Genomic DNA, 24,548 nt, shown 5'->3' with positions numbered 1-24,548 from the left:
CCCCTTCCCCACACAATGAAACACATCCCCACACACTGAAACACCTTCCCCACACACTGAAACCCCTTCCGCACACACTGAAACCCCTTCTGCACACAGTGAAACCCTTCCCCACACGGAAACCCCTTCCCGACACACTGAAACCCCTTCCCCACACACTGAAACCCTTCCCCACACTCTGAAACCCCTTCCGCACACACTGTAACACCTACCCCACACACTGAAACCCCATCCCCACACACTGAAACCCCTTCCCCACACACTGAAACCCCTTCTGCACACTGTGAAACCCTTCCCCACACACTGAAACCCCTTCCCCACACACTGATACCCCTTCCCCACACACTGAAACCCTTCCCCACACTCTGAAACCCCTTCCACACACACTGAAACACCTAACCCACACACTGAAACCCCTTCCCCACACACTGAAACCCCTTCTGCACATACTGAAACACCTTCCCCACACACTGATACCCCTTCCCCACACACTGAATCCCCTTCCGCAGACAATGAAACACCTTCCCCACACACTGAAACGCCTGCCCCACACACTGATACCCCTTCCCCACACTCTGAAACCCCTTCCGCACACAAGGAAACACCTTCCCCACACACTGAAACCCCTTCCCCACACACTGAAACACCTTCCACACACACTGAAACCCCTTCCGCACACAATGAAACCCTTCCCCACACAATAAAACCACTTCCCCACACACTGAAACACATCCCCACACACTGAAGCCCATTCCCCACACACTGAAACACATCCCCACACATTGAATCACCTTCCCCACACACTGAAACACATCCCCACACTCTGAAACCCCTTCCCCACACACTGAAACACATCCCCACACACTGAGACCCCTTCCCCACACACTGAAACTCCTTCCCCACATAATGAAACACCATCCCCACACACTGAAATCCCTTGCCCACACATTGAAACACCTTCCGCACACACTGAAACCCCTTCCCCACACACTGAAACCCCTGCCGCACATAATGAAAGACCTTCCCCACACACTGAAGCCCCTTGCCCACACATTGAAACACCTTCCGCACACACTGAAACCCCTTCCCCACACGCTGAAACCCCTTCCCCACACACTGAAACACATCCCAACACACTGAAACCCCTTCCCCACACACTGAAACACCTTCCCCACACACTGAAACCCATTCCCCACACAATGAAACACATCCCCACACACTGAAACACCTTCCCCACACACTGAAACCCCTTCCGCACACACTGAAACCCCTTCTGCACACAGTGAAACCCTTCCCCACACACTGAAACCCCTTCCCCACACACTGAAACCCCTTCCCCACACACTGAATCCCTTCCCCACACTCTGAAACCCCTTCCCCACACACTGAAACACCTACCCCACACACTGAAACCCCATCCCCACACACTGAAACTCCTTCCCCACACACTGAAACCAATTCTGCACACTGTGAAACCCTTCCCCACACACTGAAACCCCTTCCCCACACATTGATACCCCTTCCCCACACACTGAAACCCTTCCCCACACACTGAAACCCCTTCTGCACCTACTGAAACACCTTCCCCACACACTGATACCCCTTCCCCACACACTGAATCCCCTTCTGCAGACAATGAAACACCTTCCCCACACACTGAATCCCCTGCCCCACACACTGAAACACATCCCCACACACTGAAACACCTTCCCCATAGATTGAAACACATCCCCACACTCTGAAACCCCTTCCCCACTCACTGAAACACATCCCCACACACTGAGACCCCTTCCCCACACGCTGAAACCCCTTCCCCACACACTGAAACACCTTCCCCACACACTGAAACCCCTTCCCCACACACTGAATCCCCTTCCGCACATAATGAAACACCATCCCCACACACTGAAATCCCTTGCCCACACACTGAAACCCTTCCCAACACTCTGAAACCCCTTCCGCACATACTGAAACCCCTGCCGCACATAATGAAAGACCTTACCCACACACTGAAACACCTACCCCACACATGAAACCCCTTCCCCACACACTGAAACCCCTGCTGCACATAATGAAAGACATTCCCCACACACTGAAACCCCTTGCCCACACATTGAAACACCTTCCGCACACACTGAAACCCCTTCCCCACACGCTGAAACCCCTTCCCCACACACTGAAACACATCCCAACACACTGAAACCCCTTCCTCACACACTGAAACACGTTCCCCACACACTGAAACCCCTTCCCCACACAATGAAACACATCCCCACACACTGAAATACCTTTCCCACAAACTGAAACCCCTTCCCCACACACTGAAACCCCTTCTGCACACAGTGAAACCCTTCCCCACACACTGAAACCCCTTCCCCACACACTGAAACCCCTTCCCCACACACTGATACCCTTCCCCACACTCTGAAACCCCTTCCGCACATACTGAAACACCTACCCCACACACTGAAACCACTTCCCCACACACTGAAACCCCTTCCCCACACACTGAAACCCCTTCTGCACACTGTGAAACCCTTCCCCACACACTGAAACCCCTTCCCCACTCACTGATACCCCTTCCCCACACACTGAAACCCTTCCCCACACTCTGAAACCCCTTCCGCACACACTGAAACACCTAACCCACACACTGAAACCCCTTCCCCACACACTGAAACCCCTTCTGCACATACTGAAACACCTTCCCCACACACTGAAACCCCTTCCCCACACACTGAATCCCCTTCCGCAGACAATGAAACACCTTCCCAACAAACTGAAACCCCTTCCCCACACACTGATACCCCTTCCCCACACACTGAAACCCCTTCCGCACACCATGAAACACCTTCCCCACACACTGAAACCCCTTCCCCACACACTGAAACACCTTCCACACACACTGAAACCCCTTCCGCACACAATGAAACACCTTCCCCACACACTGAAACCCCTTCCGCACACAGTGAAACCCTTCCCCACACACTGAAACACCTTCCCCACACACTGAAGCACATCCCCACACACTGAAACCCATTCCCCACACACTGAAACACATCCCCACACATTGAATCACCTTCCCCACACACTGAAACACATCCCCACACACTGAAACACCTTCCCCATAGATTGAAACACATCCCCACACTCTGAAACCCCTTCCCCACACACTGAAACACATCCCCACACACTGAGACCCCTTCCCCACACACTGAAACCCCTTCCCCACACACTGAAACACCTTCCCCACACACTGAAACCCCTTCCCCACACACTGAATCCCCTTCCGCACATAATGAAACACCATCCCCACACACTGAAATCCCTTGCCCACACATTGAAACACCTTCTGCACACACTGAAACCCCTTCCCCACACACTGAAACCCCTTCCGCACATAATGAAAGACCTTCCCCACACACTGAAACCCCTTGCCCACACATTGAAACACCTTCCGCACACACTGAAACACCTTCCCCACACGCTGAAACCCCTTCCCCACACACTGAAACACATCCCAACACACTGAATCACTTTCCCGACTCACTGAAACACATCCCCACACACTGAAACCCCTTCCCCACACAATGAAACACATCCCCACACACTGAAACACCTTCCCCACACACTGAAACTCCTTCCCCACACACTGAAACCCCTTCTGCACACAGTGCAACCCTTCCCCGCACACTCTGAAACCCCTTCCCCACACACTGAAACCCCTTACCCACACACTGAAACCCTTCCCCACACTCTGAAACCCCTTCCGCACACACTGAAACACCTACCCCACACACTGAAACCCCTTCCCCACACACTGAAACCCCTTCTGCACATACTGAAAAACATTCCCCACAGACTGAAACCCCTTTAGCTCACACTGAAACCCCGTCCGCACACAGTGAAACCCTTCCCCACACACTGAAATACCTTCCCCACACACTGAAACACATCCCCAAACACAGAAACCCCTTCCACACACAGTGAAACACATACCAACAAACTGAAACCCCTTCCCCACACACTGAAACCCCTTCTGCCCACAATGAAACACCTTCTGCACACACTGAAACACCTTCCCCAGACACTGAAACACCTTCCCCACACACTGAAACCCCTTCCCCACAAACTGAAATGCCTTCCACACACACTGAAACACCTTCCCCACACACTGAAACCTCTTCCGCACACAGTGAATCCCTTCCCCACACACTGAAACCCCTTCCCCACACACTGAAACACATCCACACACACTGAAACCCATTCCCCACACACTGCTACACATCCCCACACACCGAAACACATTCCCCACACACTGAAACACATCCCCACACACTGAAACACCTTCCCCACACATTGAAACACATCCCCACACTCTGAAACCCCTTCCCCACACACTGAAACACATCCCCACACTCTGACACCCCTTCCCCACACACTGCAAAACCTTCCCCACACACTGAAACAGCTTCCCCACACAGTGAAACCCCTTCCGTACATAATGAAACACCATCCCCACACACTGAAATCCCTTGCCCACACATTGAAACACCTTCCGCACACACTGAAACCCCTTCCCCACACACTGAAACCCCTGCCGCACATAATGAAAGACATTCCCCACATACTGAAACCCCTTGCCCACTCTTTGAAACACCTTCCGCACACACTGAAACCCCTTCCATACACGCTGAAACCCCTTCCACACACACTGAAACACATCCCAACACACTGAAACCCCTTCCCCACACACTGAAACACCTTCCCCACACACTGAAACCCCTTCCCCACACAATGAAACACATCCCCACAAACTGAAACACCTTCCCCACACACTGAAACCCCTTCCCCACACACTGAAACCCCTTCTGCACACAGTGAAACCCTTCCCCACACACTGAAACCCCTTCCCCACACACTGAAACCCTTCCCCACACTCTGAAACCCCTTCCGCACACACTGAAACACCTACCCCACACACTGAAACCCCTTCCCCACACACTGAAACCCCTTCCCCACACACTGAAACCCTTTCTGCACATTGTGAAACCCTTCCCCACACACTGAAACCCCTTCCCCACACACTAAAACCCCTTCCCCACACACTGAAACCCTTCCCCACACTTGAAACCCCTTCCGCGCACACTGAAACACATAACCCACACACTGATACCCCTTCACCACACACTGAAACCACTTCTGCACATACTGAAACAGCTTCCCCACACACTGATACCCCTTCCCCACACACTGAATCCCCTTCCGCAGACAATGAAACACCTTCCCCACACACTGAAACCCCTGCCCCACACACTGATACCCCTTCCCCACACACTGAAACCCCTTCCGCACACAATGAAACACCTTCCCCACACACTGAAACCCCTTCCCCACACACTGAAACAACTTCCACACACACTGAAACCCCTTCCGCACACAATGAAACACCTTCCCCACATACTGAAACCCCTTCCGAACACAGTGAAACCCTTCCCCACACACTAAAACCCCTTCCCCACACACTGAAACACATCCCCACACACTGAAACCCATTCCCCACACACTGAAACACATCCCCACACATTGAATCACCTTCCTCACACACTGAAACACATCCCCACACACTGAAACACCTTCCCCATAGATTGAAACACATCCCCACACTCTGAAACCCCTTCCCCACACACTGAAACACATCCCCACACACTGAGACCCCTTCCCCACACACTGAAACTCCTTCCCCACACACTGAAACACCTTCCGCACATAATGAAACACCATCCCCACACACTGAAATCCCTTGCCCACACATTGAAACACCTTCCGCAGACACTGAAACCCCTTCCCCACACACTGAAACCCCTGCCGCACATAATGAAAGACCTTCCCCACACACTGAAGCCCCTTGCCCACACATTGAAACACCTTCCGCACACACTGAAACGGCTTCCCCACACGCTGAAACCCCTGTCCCACACACTGAAACACATCCCAACACACTGAAACCCCTTCCCCACACACTGAAACACCTTCCCCACACACTGAAACCCCTTCCCCACACAATGAAACACATCCCCACACACTGAAACACCTTCCCCACACACTGAAACCCCTTCCGCACACACTGAAACCCCTTCTGCACACAGTGAAACCCTTCCCCACACGGAAACCCCTTCCCGACACACTGAAACCCCTTCCCTACACACTGAAACCCTTCCCCACACTCTGAAACCCCTTCCGCACACACTGTAACACCTACCCCACACACTGAAACCCCATCCCCACACACTGAAACCCCTTCCCCACACACTGAAACCCCTTCTGCACACTGTGAAACCCTTCCCCACACACTGAAACCCCTTCCCCACACACTGATACCCCTTCCCCACACACTGAAACCCTTCCCCACACTCTGAAACCCCTTCCGCACACACTGAAACACCTAACCCACACACTGAAACCCCTTCCCCACACACTGAAACCCCTTCTGCACATACTGAAACACCTTCCCCACACACTGATACCCCTTCCCCACACACTGAATCCCCTTCCGCAGACAATGAAACACCTTCCCCACACACTGAAACGCCTGCCCCACACACTGATACCCCTTCCCCACACTCTGAAACCCCTTCCGCACACAATGAAACACCTTCCCCACACACTGAAACCCCTTCCCCACACACTGAAACACCTTCCACACACACTGAAACCCCTTCCGCACACAATGAAACTCTTCCCCACACAATAAAACCACTTCCCCACACACTGAAACACATCCCCACACACTGAAACCCATTCCCCACACACTGAAACACATCCCCACACATTGAATCACCTTCCCCACACACTGAAACACATCCCCACACTCTGAAACCCCTTCCCCACACACTGAAACACATCCCCACACACTGAGACCCCTTCCCCACACACTGAAACTCCTTCCCCACATAATGAAACACCATCCCCACACACTGAAATCCCTTGCCCACACATTGAAACACCTTCCGCACACACTGAAACCCCTTCCCCACACACTGAAACACCTTCCACACACACTGAAACCCCTTCCGCACACAATGAAACCCTTCCCCACACAATAAAACCACTTCCCCACACACTGAAACACATCCCCACACACTGAAACCCATTCCCCACACACTGAAACACATCCCCACACATTGAATCACCTTCCCCACACACTGAAACACATCCCCACACTCTGAAACCCCTTCCCCACACACTGAAACACATCCCCACACACTGAGACCCCTTCCCCACACACTGAAACTCCTTCCCCACATAATGAAACACCATCCCCACACACTGAAATCCCTTGCCCACACTTTGAAACACCTTCCGCACACACTGAAACCCCTTCCCCACACACAGAAACCCCTGCCGCACATAATGAAAGACCTTCCCCACACACTGAAGCCCCTTGCCCACACATTGAAACACCTTCCGCACACACTGAAACCCCTTCCCCACACGCTGAAACCCCTTCCCCACACACTGAAACACATCCCAACACACTGAAACCCCTTCCCCACACACTGAAACACCTTCCCCACACACTGAAACGCCTTCCCCACACAATGAAACACATCCCCACACACTGAAACACCTTCCCCACACACTGAAACCCCTTCCGCACACACTGAAACCCCTTCTGCACACAGTGAAACCCTCCCCCACACACTGAAACCCCTTCCCCACACACTGAAACCCCTTCCCCACACACTGAAACCCTTCCCCACACTCTGAAACCCCTTCCGCACACACTGAAACACCTACCCCACACACTGAAACCCCATCCCCACACACTGAAACTCCTTCCCCACACACTGAAACCAATTCTGCACACTGTGAAACCCTTCCCCACACACTGAAACCCCTTCCCCACACACTGATACCCCTTCCCCACACACTGAAACCCTTCCCCACACACTGAAACCCCTTCTGCACCTACTGAAACACCTTCCCCACACACTGATACCCCTTCCCCACACACTGAATCCCCTTCCGCAGACAATGAAACACCTTCCCCACAAACTGAATCCCCTGCCCCACACACTGAAACACATCCCCACACACTGAAACACCTTCCCCATAGATTGAAACACATCCCCACACTCTGAAACCCCTTCCCCACACACTGAAACACATCCCCACACACTGAGAGCCCTTCCCCACACACTGACACCCCTTCCCCACACACTGAAACACCTTCCCCACACACTGAAACCCCTTCTGCACACAGTGAAACCCTTCCCCACACACTGAAACCCCTTCCCCACACACTGAAACCCCTTCCCCACACACTGAAACCCTTCCCCACACTCTGAAACCCCTTCCGCACACACTGAAACACCTACCCCACACACTGAAACCCCATCCCCACACACTGAAACTCCTTCCCCACACACTGAAACCAATTCTGCACACTGTGAAACCCTTCCCCACACACTGAAACCCCTTCCCCACACACTGATACCCCTTCCCCACACACTGAAACCCTTCCCCACACACTGAAACCCCTTCTGCACCTACTGAAACACCTTCCCCACACACTGATACCCCTTCCCCACACACTGAATCCCCTTCTGCAGACAATGAAACACCTTCCCCACACACTGAATCCCCTGCCCCACACACTGAAACACATCCCCACACACTGAAACACCTTCCCCATAGATTGAAACACATCCCCACACTCTGAAACCCCTTCCCCACACACTGAAACACATCCCCACACACTGAGAGCCCTTCCCCACACACTGACACCCCTTCCCCACACACTGAAACACCTTCCCCACACACTGAAACCCCTTCCCCACACACTGAATCCCCTTCCGCACATAATGAAACACCATCCCCACACACTGAAATCCCTTGCCCACACATTGAAACACCTTCCGCACACACTGAAACCCCTTCCCCACACACTGAAACCCCTTCCGCACATAATGAAAGACCTTCCCCACACACTGAAACCCCTTACCCACACACTGAAACCCTTCCCCACACTCTGAAACCCCTTCCGCACACACTGAAACACCTACCCCACACACTGAAACCCCTTCCCCACACACTGAAACCCCTTCTGCACATACTGAAAAACCTTCCCCACACACTGAAACCCCTTCACCTCACACTGAAACCCCGTCCGCACACAGTGAAACCCTTCCCCACACACTGAAATACCTTCCCCACACACTGAAACACATCCCCACACACAGAAACCCCTTCCACACACAGTGAAACACATACCAACAAACTGAAACCCCTTCCCCACACACTGAAACCACTTCTGCCCACAATGAAACACCTTCCGCACACACTGAAACCCCTTCCGCACACACTGAAACACCTTCCCCAGACACTGAAACACCTTCCCCACACACTGAAACCCCTTCCCCACAAACTGAAATGCCTTCCACACACACTGAAACACCTTCCCCACACACTGAAACCCCTTCCGCACACAGTGAATCCCTTCCCCACACACTGCAACCCCTTCCCCACACACTGAAACACATCCACACACACTGAAACCCATTCCCCACACACTGAAACACATCCCCACACACCGAAACACCTTCCCCACACACTGAAACACATCCCCACACACTGAAACACCTTCCCCACACATTGAAACACATCCCCACACTCTGAAACCCCTTCCCCACACACTGAAACACATCCCCACACTCTGACACCCCTTCCCCACACACTGAAAAACCTTCCCCACACACTGAAACAGCTTCCCCACACACTGAAACCCCTTCCGCACATAATGAAACACCATCCCCACACACTGAAATCCCTTGCCCACACATTGAAACACCTTCCGCACACACTGAAACCCCTTCCCCACACACTGAAACCCCTGCCGCACATAATGAAAGACCTTCGCCACATACTGAAACCCCTTGCCCACTCTTTGAAACACCTTCCGCACACACTGAAACCCCTTCCATACACGCTGAAACCCCTTCCACACACACTGAAACACATCCCAACACACTGAAACCCCTCCCCCACACACTGAAGCACCTTCCCCACACACTGAAACCCCTTCCCCACACAATGAAACACATCCCCACAAACTGAAACACCTTCCCCACACACTGAAACCCCTTCCCCACACACTGAAACCCCTTCTGCAAACAGTGAAACCCTTCCCCACACACTGAAACCCCTTCCCCACACACTGAAACCCCTTCCCCACACACTGAAACCCTTCCCCACACTCTGAAACCCCTTCCCCACACACTGAAACCCCTTCCCCACACACTGAAACCCTTTCTGCACATTGTGAAACCCTTCACCACACACTGAAACCCCTTCCCCACACACTGATACCCCTTCCCCACACACTGAAACCCTTCCCCACACCTGAAACCCCTTCCGCGCACACTGAAACACATAACCCACACACTGATACCCCTTCACCACACACTGAAACCACTTCTGCACATACTGAAACAGCTTCCCCACACACTGATACCCCTTCCCCACACACTGAATCCCCTTCCGCAGACAATGAAACACCTTCCCCACACACTGAAACCCCTGCCCCACACACTGATACCCCTTCCCCACACACTGAAACCCCTTCCGCACACAATGAAACACCTTCCCCACACACTGAAACCCCTTCCCCACACACTGAAACAACTTCCACACACACTGAAACCCCTTCCGCACACAATGAAACACCTTCCCCACATACTGAAACCCCTTCCGAACACAGTGAAACCCTTCCCCACACACTAAAACCCCTTCCCCACACACTGAAACACATCCCCACACACTGAAACCCATTCCCCACACACTGAAACACATCCCCACACATTGAATCACCTTCCTCACACACTGAAACACATCCCCACACACTGAAACACCTTCCCCATAGATTGAAACACATCCCCACACTCTGAAACCCCTTCCCCACACACTGAAACACATCCCCACACACTGAGACCCCTTCCCCACACACTGAAACTCCTTCCCCACACACTGAAACACCTTCCGCACATAATGAAACACCATCCCCACACACTGAAATCCCTTGCCCACACATTGAAACACCTTCCGCAGACACTGAAACCCCTTCCCCACACACTGAAACCCCTGCCGCACATAATGAAAGACCTTCCCCACACACTGAAGCCCCTTGCCCACACATTGAAACACCTTCCGCACACACTGAAACGGCTTCCCCACACGCTGAAACCCCTGTCCCACACACTGAAACACATCCCAACACACTGAAACCCCTTCCCCACACACTGAAACACCTTCCCCACACACTGAAACCCCTTCCCCACACAATGAAACACATCCCCACACACTGAAACACCTTCCCCACACACTGAAACCCCTTCCGCACACACTGAAACCCCTTCTGCACACAGTAAAACCCTTCCCCACACGGAAACCCCTTCCCGACACACTGAAACCCCTTCCCTACACACTGAAACCCTTCCCCACACTCTGAAACCCCTTCCGCACACACTGTAACACCTACCCCACACACTGAAACCCCATCCCCACACACTGAAACCCCTTCCCCACACACTGAAACCCCTTCTGCACACTGTGAAACCCTTCCCCACACACTGAAACCCCTTCCCCACACACTGATACCCCTTCCCCACACACTGAAACCCTTCCCCACACTCTGAAACCCCTTCCGCACACACTGAAACACCTAACCCACACACTGAAACCCCTTCCCCACACACTGAAACCCCTTCTGCACATACTGAAACACCTTCCCCACACACTGATACCCCTTCCCCACACACTGAATCCCCTTCCGCAGACAATGAAACACCTTCCCCACACACTGAAACGCCTGCCCCACACACTGATACCCCTTCCCCACACTCTGAAACCCCTTCCGCACACAATGAAACACCTTCCCCACACACTGAAACCCCTTCCCCACACACTGAAACACCTTCCACACACACTGAAACCCCTTCCGCACACAATGAAACTCTTCCCCACACAATAAAACCACTTCCCCACACACTGAAACACATCCCCACACACTGAAACCCATTCCCCACACACTGAAACACATCCCCACACATTGAATCACCTTCCCCACACACTGAAACACATCCCCACACTCTGAAACCCCTTCCCCACACACTGAAACACATCCCCACACACTGAGACCCCTTCCCCACACACTGAAACTCCTTCCCCACATAATGAAACACCATCCCCACACACTGAAATCCCTTGCCCACACATTGAAACACCTTCCGCACACACTGAAACCCCTTCCCCACACACTGAAACACCTTCCACACACACTGAAACCCCTTCCGCACACAATGAAACCCTTCCCCACACAATAAAACCACTTCCCCACACACTGAAACACATCCCCACACACTGAAACCCATTCCCCACACACTGAAACACATCCCCACACATTGAATCACCTTCCCCACACACTGAAACACATCCCCACACTCTGAAACCCCTTCCCCACACACTGAAACACATCCCCACACACTGAGACCCCTTCCCCACACACTGAAACTCCTTCCCCACATAATGAAACACCATCCCCACACACTGAAATCCCTTGCCCACACTTTGAAACACCTTCCGCACACACTGAAACCCCTTCCCCACACACAGAAACCCCTGCCGCACATAATGAAAGACCTTCCCCACACACTGAAGCCCCTTGCCCACACATTGAAACACCTTCCGCACACACTGAAACCCCTTCCCCACACGCTGAAACCCCTTCCCCACACACTGAAACACATCCCAACACACTGAAACCCCTTCCCCACACACTGAAACACCTTCCCCACACACTGAAACGCCTTCCCCACACAATGAAACACATCCCCACACACTGAAACACCTTCCCCACACACTGAAACCCCTTCCGCACACACTGAAACCCCTTCTGCACACAGTGAAACCCTCCCCCACACACTGAAACCCCTTCCCCACACACTGAAACCCCTTCCCCACACACTGAAACCCTTCCCCACACTCTGAAACCCCTTCCGCACACACTGAAACACCTACCCCACACACTGAAACCCCATCCCCACACACTGAAACTCCTTCCCCACACACTGAAACCAATTCTGCACACTGTGAAACCCTTCCCCACACACTGAAACCCCTTCCCCACACACTGATACCCCTTCCCCACACACTGAAACCCTTCCCCACACACTGAAACCCCTTCTGCACCTACTGAAACACCTTCCCCACACACTGATACCCCTTCCCCACACACTGAATCCCCTTCCGCAGACAATGAAACACCTTCCCCACAAACTGAATCCCCTGCCCCACACACTGAAACACATCCCCACACACTGAAACACCTTCCCCATAGATTGAAACACATCCCCACACTCTGAAACCCCTTCCCCACACACTGAAACACATCCCCACACACTGAGAGCCCTTCCCCACACACTGACACCCCTTCTGCACACAGTGAAACCCTTCCCCACACACTGAAACCCCTTCCCCACACACTGAAACCCCTTCCCCACACACTGAAACCCTTCCCCACACTCTGAAACCCCTTCCGCACACACTGAAACACCTACCCCACACACTGAAACCCCATCCCCACACACTGAAACTCCTTCCCCACACACTGAAACCAATTCTGCACACTGTGAAACCCTTCCCCACACACTGAAACCCCTTCCCCACACACTGATACCCCTTCCCCACACACTGAAACCCTTCCCCACACACTGAAACCCCTTCTGCACCTACTGAAACACCTTCCCCACACACTGATACCCCTTCCCCACACACTGAATCCCCTTCTGCAGACAATGAAACACCTTCCCCACACACTGAATCCCCTGCCCCACACACTGAAACACATCCCCACACACTGAAACACCTTCCCCATAGATTGAAACACATCCCCACACTCTGAAACCCCTTCCCCACACACTGAAACACATCCCCACACACTGAGAGCCCTTCCCCACACACTGACACCCCTTCCCCACACACTGAAACACCTTCCCCACACACTGAAACCCCTTCCCCACACACTGAATCCCCTTCCGCACATAATGAAACACCATCCCCACACACTGAAATCCCTTGCCCACACATTGAAACACCTTCCGCACACACTGAAACCCCTTCCCCACACACTGAAACCCCTTCCGCACATAATGAAAGACCTTCCCCACACACTGAAACCCCTTACCCACACACTGAAACCCTTCCCCACACTCTGAAACCCCTTCCGCACACACTGAAACACCTACCCCACACACTGAAACCCCTTCCCCACACACTGAAACCCCTTCTGCACATACTGAAAAACCTTCCCCACACACTGAAACCCCTTCACCTCACACTGAAACCCCGTCCGCACACAGTGAAACCCTTCCCCACACACTGAAATACCTTCCCCACACACTGAAACACATCCCCACACACAGAAACCCCTTCCACACACAGTGAAACACATACCAACAAACTGAAACCCCTTCCCCACACACTGAAACCACTTCTGCCCACAATGAAACACCTTCCGCACACACTGAAACCCCTTCCGCACACACTGAAACACCTTCCCCAGACACTGAAACACCTTCCCCACACACTGAAACCCCTTCCCCACAAACTGAAATGCCTTCCACACACACTGAAACACCTTCCCCACACACTGAAACCCCTTCCGCACACAGTGAATCCCTTCCCCACACACTGCAACCCCTTCCCCACACACTGAAACACATCCACACACACTGAAACCCATTCCCCACACACTGAAACACATCCCCACACACCGAAACACCTTCCCCACACACTGAAACACATCCCCACACACTGAAACACCTTCCCCACACATTGAAACACATCCCCACACTCTGAAACCCCTTCCCCACACACTGAAACACATCCCCACACTCTGACACCCCTTCCCCACACACTGAAAAACCTTCCCCACACACTGAAACAGCTTCCCCACACACTGAAACCCCTTCCGCACATAATGAAACACCATCCCCACACACTGAAATCCCTTGCCCACACATTGAAACACCTTCCGCACACACTGAAACCCCTTCCCCACACACTGAAACCCCTGCCGCACATAATGAAAGACCTTCGCCACATACTGAAACCCCTTGCCCACTCTTTGAAACACCTTCCGCACACACTGAAACCCCTTCCATACACGCTGAAACCCCTTCCACACACACTGAAACACATCCCAACACACTGAAACCCCTCCCCCACACACTGAAGCACCTTCCCCACACACTGAAACCCCTTCCCCACACAATGAAACACATCCCCACAAACTGAAACACCTTCCCCACACACTGAAACCCCTTCCCCACACACTGAAACCCCTTCTGCAAACAGTGAAACCCTTCCCCACACACTGAAACCCCTTCCCCACACACTGAAACCCCTTCCCCACACACTGAAACCCTTCCCCACACTCTGAAACCCCTTCCCCACACACTGAAACCCCTTCCCCACACACTGAAACCCTTTCTGCACATTGTGAAACCCTTCACCACACACTGAAACCCCTTCCCCACACACTGATACCCCTTCCCCACACACTGAAACCCTTCCCCACACCTGAAACCCCTTCCGCGCACACTGAAACACATAACCCACACACTGATACCCCTTCACCACACACTGAAACCACTTCTGCACATACTGAAACAGCTTCCCCACACACTGATACCCCTTCCCCACACACTGAATCCCCTTCCGCAGACAATGAAACACCTTCCCCACACACTGAAACCCCTGCCCCACACACTGATACCCCTTCCCCACACACTGAAACCCCTTCCGCACACAATGAAACACCTTCCCCACACACTGAAACCCCTTCCCCACACACTGAAACAACTTCCACACACACTGAAACCCCTTCTGAACACAGTGAAACCCTTCCCCACACACTAAAACCCCTTCCCCACACACTGAAACACATCCCCACAAACTGAAACCCATTCCCCACACACTGAAACACATCCCCACACATTGAATCACCTTCCTCATACACTGAAACACATCCCCACACACTGAAACACCTTCCCCATAGTTTGAAACACATCCCCACACTCTGAAACCCCTTCCCCACACACTGAAACACATCCCCACACACTGAGACCACTTCCCCACACACTGAAACTCCTTCCCCACACACTGAAACACCTTCCGCACATAATGAAACACCATCCCCACACACTGAAATCCCTTGCCCACACATTGAAACACCTTCCGCAGACACTGAAACCCCTTCCCCACACACTGAAACCCCTGCTGCACATAATGAAAGACCTTCCCCACACACTGAAGCCCCTTGCCCACACATTGAAACACCTTCCGCACACACTGAAACCGCTTCCCCACACGCAGAAACCCCTTCCCCACACACTGAAACACATCCCAACACACTGAAACCCCTTCCCCACACACTGAAACAACTTCCCCACACACTGAAACCCCTTCCCCACACAATGAAACACATCCCCACACACTGAAACACCTTCCCCACACACTGAAACCCCTTCCGCACACACTGAAACCCCTTCTGCACACAGTGAAACCCTTCCCCACACGGAAACCCCTTCCCGACACACTGAAACCCCTTCCCCACACACTGAAACCCTTCCCCACACTCTGAAACCCCTTCCGCACACACTGTAACACCTACCCCACACACTGTAACACCTACCCCACACACTGAAACCCCATCCCCACACACTGAAACCCTTCCCCACACTCTGAAACCCCTTCCGCACACACTGAAACACCTAACCCACACACTGAAACCCCTTCCCCACACACTGAAACCCCTTCTGCACATACTGAAACACCTTCCCCACACACTGATACCCCTTCCCCACACACTGAATCCCCTTCCGCAGACAATTAAACACCTTCCCCACACACTGAAACGCCTGCCCCACACACTGATACCCCTTCCCCACACTCTGAAACCCCTTCCGCACACAATGAAACACCTTCCCCACACACTCAAACCCCTTCCCCACACACTGAAACACCTTCCACACACACTGAAACCCCTTCCGCACACAATGAAACCCTTCCCCACACAATAAAACCACTTCCCCACACACTGAAACACATCCCCACACACTGAAACCCATTCCCCACACACTGAAACACATCCCCACACATTGAATCACCTTCCCCACACACTGAAACACATCCCCACACTCTGAAACCCCTTCCCCACACACTGAAACACATCCCCACACACTGAGACCCCTTCCCCACACACTGAAACTCCTTCCCCACATAATGAAACACCATCCCCACGCACTGAAATCCCTTGCCCACACATTGAAACACCTTCCGCACACACTGAAACCCCTTCCCCACACACTGAAACCCCTGCCGCACATAATGAAAGACCTTCCCCACACACTGAAGCCCCTTGCCCACACATTGAAACACCTTCCGCACACACTGAAACCCCTTCCCCACACGCTGAACCCCTTCCCCACACACTGAAACACATCCCAACACACTGAAACCCCTTCCCCACACACTGAAACACCTTCCCCACACACTGAAACCCCTTCCCCACACAATGAAACACATCCCCACACACTGAAACACCTTCCCCACACACTGAAGCCCCTTCCGCACACACTGAAACCCCTTCTGCACACAGTGAAACCCTTCCCCACACACTGAAACCCCTTCCCCACACACTGAAACCCATTCCCCACACACTGAAACCCTTCCCCACACTCTGAAACCCCTTCCCCACACACTGAAACACCTACCCCACACACTGAAACCCCATCCCCACACACTGAAACTCCTTCCCCACACACTGAAACCAATTCTGCACACTGTGAAACCCTTCCCCACACACTGAAACCCCTTCCCCACACACTGATACCCCTTCCCCACACACTGAAACCCTTGCCCACACACTGAAACCCCTTCTGCACCTACTGAAACACCTTCCCCACACACTGATACCCCTTCCCCACACACTGAATCCCCTTCTGCAGACAATGAAACACCTTCCCCACACACTGAATCCCCTGCCCCACACACTGAGACACATCCCCACACACTGAAACACATTCCCCATAGATTGAAACACATCCCCACACTCTGAAACCCCTTCCCCACACACTGAAACACATCCCCACACACTGAGACCCCTTCCCCACACACTGAAACCCCTTCCCCACACACTGAAACACCTTCCCCACACACTGAAACCCCTTCCCCACACACTGAATCCCCTTCCGCACATAATGAAACACCATCCCCACACACTGAAATCCCTTGCCCACACATTGAAACACCTTCCGCACACACTGAAACCCCTTCCCCACACACTGAAACCCCTTCCGCACATAATGAAAGACCTTCCCCACACCCTGAAACCCCTTGCCCACAGATTGAAACACCTTCCGCACACACTGAAACACCTTCCCCACACGCTGAAACCCCTTCCCCACACACTGAAACACATCCCAACACACTGAAACACCTTCCCTACTCACTGAAACACATCCCCACACACTGAAACCCCTTCCCCACACAATGAAACACATCCCCACACACTGAAACACCTTCCCCACACACTGAAACCCCTTCCCCACACACGGAAACCCCTTCTGCACACAGTGCATCCCTTCCCCGCAAACTCTGAAACCCCTTCCCCACACACTGAAACCCCTTACCCAAACACTGAAACCCTTCCCCACACTCTGAAACCCCTTCCGCAAACACTGAAACACCTACCCCACACACTGAAACCCCTTCCCCACACACTGAAACCCCTTCTGCACATACTGAAAAACCTTCCCCACACACTGAAACCCCTTCACCTCACACTGAAACCCCGTCCGCACACAGTGAAACCCTTCCCCATACACTGAAATACCTTCCCCACACACTGAAACACATCCCCACACACAGAAACCCCTTCCACACACAGTGAAACACATACCAACAAACTGAAACCCCTTCCCCACACACTGAAACCCCTTCTGCCCACAATGAAACACCTTCCGCACACACTGAAACCCCTTCCGCACACACTGAAACACCTTCCCCAGACACTGAAACCCCTTCCCCACACACTGAAACCCCTTCCCCACAAACTGAAATGCCTTCCACACACACTGAAACACCTTCCCCACACACTGAAACCCCTTCCGCACACAGTTAATCCCTTCCCCACACACTGAAACCCCTTCCCCACACACTGAAACACATCCACACACACTGAAACCCATTCCCCACACACTGAAACACATCCCCACACACCGAAACACCTTCCCCACACACTGAAACACATCCCCACACACTGAAACACCTTCCCCACACATTGAAACACATCCCCACACTCTGAAACCCCTTCCCCACACACTGAAAAACCTTCCCCACACACTGAAACAGCTTCCCCACACACTGAAACCCCTTCCGCACATAATGAAACACCATCCCCACACACTGAAATCCCTTGCCCACACATTGAAACACCTTCCGCACACACTGAAACCCCTTCCCCACACACTGAAACCCCTGCCGCACATAATGAAAGACCTTCACCACATACTGAAACCCCTTGCCCACTCTTTGAAACACCTTCCGCACACACTGAAACCCCTTCCATACACGCTGAAACCCCTTCCACACACACTGAAACACATCCCAACACACTGAAACCCCTTCCCCACACACTGAAACAACTTCCCCACACACTGAAACCCCTTCCCCACACAATGAAACACATCCCCACATACTGAAACACCTTCCCCACACACTGAAACCCCTTCCCCACACACTGAAACCCCTTCTGCACACAGTGAAACCCTTCCCCACACACTGAAACCCCTTCCCCACACACTGAAACCCCTTCCCCACACACTGAAACCCTTCCCCACACTCTGAAACCCCTTCCGCACACACTGAAACACCTACCCCACACACTGAAACCCCTTCCCCACACACTGAAACCCCTTCCCCACACACTGAAACCCTTTCTGCACATTGTGAAACCCTTCCCCACACACTGAGACCCCTTCCCCACTCACTAAAACCCCTTCCCCACACACTGAAACCCTTCCCCACACTTGAAACCCCTTCCGCACACACTGAAACACATAACCCACACACTGATACCCCTTCCCCACACACTGAAACCACTTCTGCACATACTGAAACAGCTTCCCCAAACACTGATACCCCTTCCCCACACACTGAATCCCCTTCCGCAGACAATGAAACACCTTCCCCACACACTGAAACCCCTGCCCCACACACTGATACCCCTTCCCCACACACTGAAACCCCTTGCGCACACAATGAAACACCTTCCCCACACACTGAAACCCCTTCCCCACAAACTGAAACCCCTTCCCCACACACTGAAACAACTTCCACACACACTGAAACCCCTTCCGCACACAATGAAACACCTTCCCCACATACTGAAACCCCTTCCGAACACAGTGAAACCCTTCCCCACACACTAATACCACTTCTGCACATACTGAAACAGCTTCCCCACACACTGATACCCCTTCCCCACACACTGAATCCCCTTCCGCAGACAATGAAACACCTTCCCCACACACTGAAACCCCTGCCCCACACACTGATACCCCTTCCCCACACACTGAAACCCCTTCCGCACACAATGAAACACCTTCCCGACACACTGAAACCCCTTCCCCACACACTGAAACAACTTCCACACACACTGAAACCCCTTCCGAACACAGTGAAACCCTTCCCCACACACTAAAACCCCTTCCCCACACACTGAAACACATCCCCACAAACTGAAACCCATTCCCCACACACTGAAACACATCCCCACACATTGAATCACCTTCCTCACACACTGAAACACATCCCCACACACTGAAACACCTTCCCCATAGATTGAAACACATCCCCACACTCTGAAACCCCTTCCCCACACACTGAAACACATCCCCACACACTGAGACCACTTCCCCACACACTGAAACTCCTTCCCCACACACTGAAACACCTTCCACACATAATGAATCACCATCCCCACACACTGAAATCCCTTGCCCACACATTGAAACACCTTCCGCAGACACTGAAACCCCTTCCCCACACACTGAAACCCCTGCCGCACATAATGAAAGACCTTCCCCACACACTGAAGCCCCTTGCCCACACATTGAAACACCTTCCGCACACACTGAAACCGCTTCCCCACACGCTGAAACCCCTTCCCCACACACTGAAACACATCCCAACACACTGAAACCCCTTCCCCACACACTGAAACAACTTCCCCACACACTGAAACCCCTTCCCCACACAATGAAACACATCCCCACACACTGAAACACCTTCCCCACACACTGAAACCCCTTCCGCACACACTGAAACCCCTTCTGCACACAGTGAAACCCTTCCCCACACGGAAACCCCTTCCCGACACACTGAAACCCCTTCCTCACACACTGAAACCCTTCCCCACACTCTGAAACCCCTTCCGCACACACTGTAACACCTACCCCACACACTGAAACCCCATCCCCACACACTGAAACCCCTTCCCCACACACTGAAACCCCTTCTGCACACTGTGAAACCCTTCCCCACACACTGAAACCCCTTCCCCACCCACTGATACCCCTTCCCCACACACTGAAACCCTTCCCCACACTCTGAAACCCCTTCCGCACACACTGAAACACCTAACCCACACACTGAAACCCCTTCCCCAGATACTGAAACCCCTTCTGCACATACTGAAACACCTTCCCCACACACTGATACCCCTTCCCCACACACTGAATCCCCATCCGCAGACAATGAAACACCTTCCCCACACACTGAAACGCCTGCCCCACACACTGATACCCCTTCCCCACACTCTGAAACCCCTTCCGCACACAATGAAACACCTTCCCCACACACTGAAACCCCTTCCCCACACACTGAAACACCTTCCACACACACTGAAACCCCTTCCGCACACAATGAAACCCTTCCCCACACAATAAAACCACTTCCCCACACACTGAAACACATCCCCACACACAGAAACCCATTCCCCACACACTGAAACACATCCCCACACATTGAATCACCTTCCCCACACACTGAAACACATCCCCACACTCTGAAACCCCTTCCCCACACACTGAAACACATCCCCACACACTGAGACCCCTTCCCCACACACTGAAACTCCTTCCCCACATAATGAAACACCATCCCCACACACTGAAATCCCTTGCCCACACATTGAAACACCTTCCGCACACACTGAAACCCCTTCCCCACACACTGAAACCCCTGCCGCACATAATGAAAGACCTTCCCCACACACTGAAGCCCCTTGCCCACACATTGAAACACCTTCCGCACACACTGAAACCCCTTCCCCACACGCTGAAACCCCTTCCCCACACACTGAAACACATCCCAACACACTGAAACCCCTTCCCCACACACTGAAACACCTTCCCCACACACTGAAACCCCTTCCCCACACAATGAAACACATCCCCACACACTGAAACACCTTCCCCACACACTGAAACCCCTTTCGCACACACTGAAACCTCTTCTGCACACAGTGAAACCCTTCCCCACACACTGAAACCCCTTCCCCACACACTGAAACCCCTTCCCCACACACTGAAACCCTTCCCCACACTCTGAAACCCCTTCCCCACACACTGAAACACCTACCCCACACACTGAAACCCCATCCCCACACACTGAAACTCCTTCCCCACACACTGAAACCAATTCTGCACACTGTGAAACCCTTCCCCACACACTGAAACCCCTTCCCCACACACTGATACCCCTTCCCCACACACTGAAACCCTTCCCCACACACTGAAACCCCTTCTGCACCTACTGAAACACCTTCCCCACACACTGATACCCCTTCCCCACACACTGAATCCCCTTCTGCAGACAATGAAACACCTTCCCCACACACTGAAACACATCCCCACACATTGAATCACCTTCCCCACACACTGAAACACATCCCCACACACTGAAACACCTTCCCCATAGATTGAAACACATCCCCACACTCTGAAACCCCTTCCCCACACACTGAAACACATCCCCACACACTGAGACCCCTTCCCCACACACTGAAACCCCTTCCCCACACACTGAAACACCTTCCCCACACACTGAAACCCCTTCCCCACACACTGAATCCCCTTCCGCACATAATGAAACACCATCCCCACACACTGAAATCCCTTGCCCACACATTGAAACACCTTCCGCACACACTGAAACCCCTTCCCCACACACTGAAACCCCTTCCGCACATAATGAAAGACCTTAACCACACCCTGAAACCCCTTGCCCACAGATTGAAACACCTTCCGCACACACTGAAACACCTTCCCCACACGCTGAAACCCCTTCCCCACACACTGAAACACATCCCAACACACTGAAACACCTTCCCTACTCACTGAAACACATCCCCACACACTGAAACCCCTTCCCCACACAATGAAACACATCCCCACACACTGAAACACCTTCCCCACACACTGAAACCCCTTCCCCACACACTGAAACCCCTTCTGCACACAGTGCAACCTTTCCCCGCACACTCTGAAACCCCTTCCCCACACACTGAAACCCCTTACCCACACACTGAAACCCTTCCCCACACTCTGAAACCCCTTCCGCACACACTGAAACACCTACCCCACACACTGAAACCCCTTCCCCACACACTGAAACCCCTTCTGCACATACTGAAAAACCTTCCCCACACACTGAAACCCCTTCACCTCACACTGAAACCCCGTCCGCACACAGTGAAACCCTTCCCCATACACTGAAATACCTTCCCCACACACTGAAACACATCCCCACACACAGAAACCCCTTCCACACACAGTGAAACACATACCAACAAACTGAAACCCCTTCCCCACACACTGAAACCCCTTCTGCCCACAATGAAACACCTTCCGCACACACTGAAACCCCTTCCGCACACACTGAAACACTTTCCCCAGACACTGAAACCCCTTCCCCACACACTGAAACCCCTTCCCCACAAACTGAAATGCCTTCCACACACACTGAAACACCTTCCCCACACACTGAAACCCCTTCCGCACACAGTGAATCCCTTCCCCACACACTGAAAACCCTTCCCCACACACTGAAACACATCCACACACACTGAAACCCATTCCCCACACACTGAAACACATCCCCACACACCGAAACACCTTCCCCACACACTGAAACACATCCCCACACACTGAAACACCTTCCCCACACATTGAAACACATCCCCACACTCTGAAACCCCTTCCCCACACACTGAAACACATCCCCACACACTGACACCCCTTCCCCACACACTGAAAAACCTTCCCCACACACTGAAACAGCTTCCCCACACACTGAAACCCCTTCCGCACATAATGAAACACCATCCCCACACACTGAAATCCCTTGCCCACACATTGAAACAA

Source organism: Heterodontus francisci, chromosome 12, assembly GCF_036365525.1.
Source record: "Heterodontus francisci isolate sHetFra1 chromosome 12, sHetFra1.hap1, whole genome shotgun sequence".
NCBI lineage: Eukaryota > Metazoa > Chordata > Chondrichthyes > Heterodontiformes > Heterodontidae > Heterodontus > Heterodontus francisci.
Note: the sequence above shows the minus strand (reverse complement) of the source record.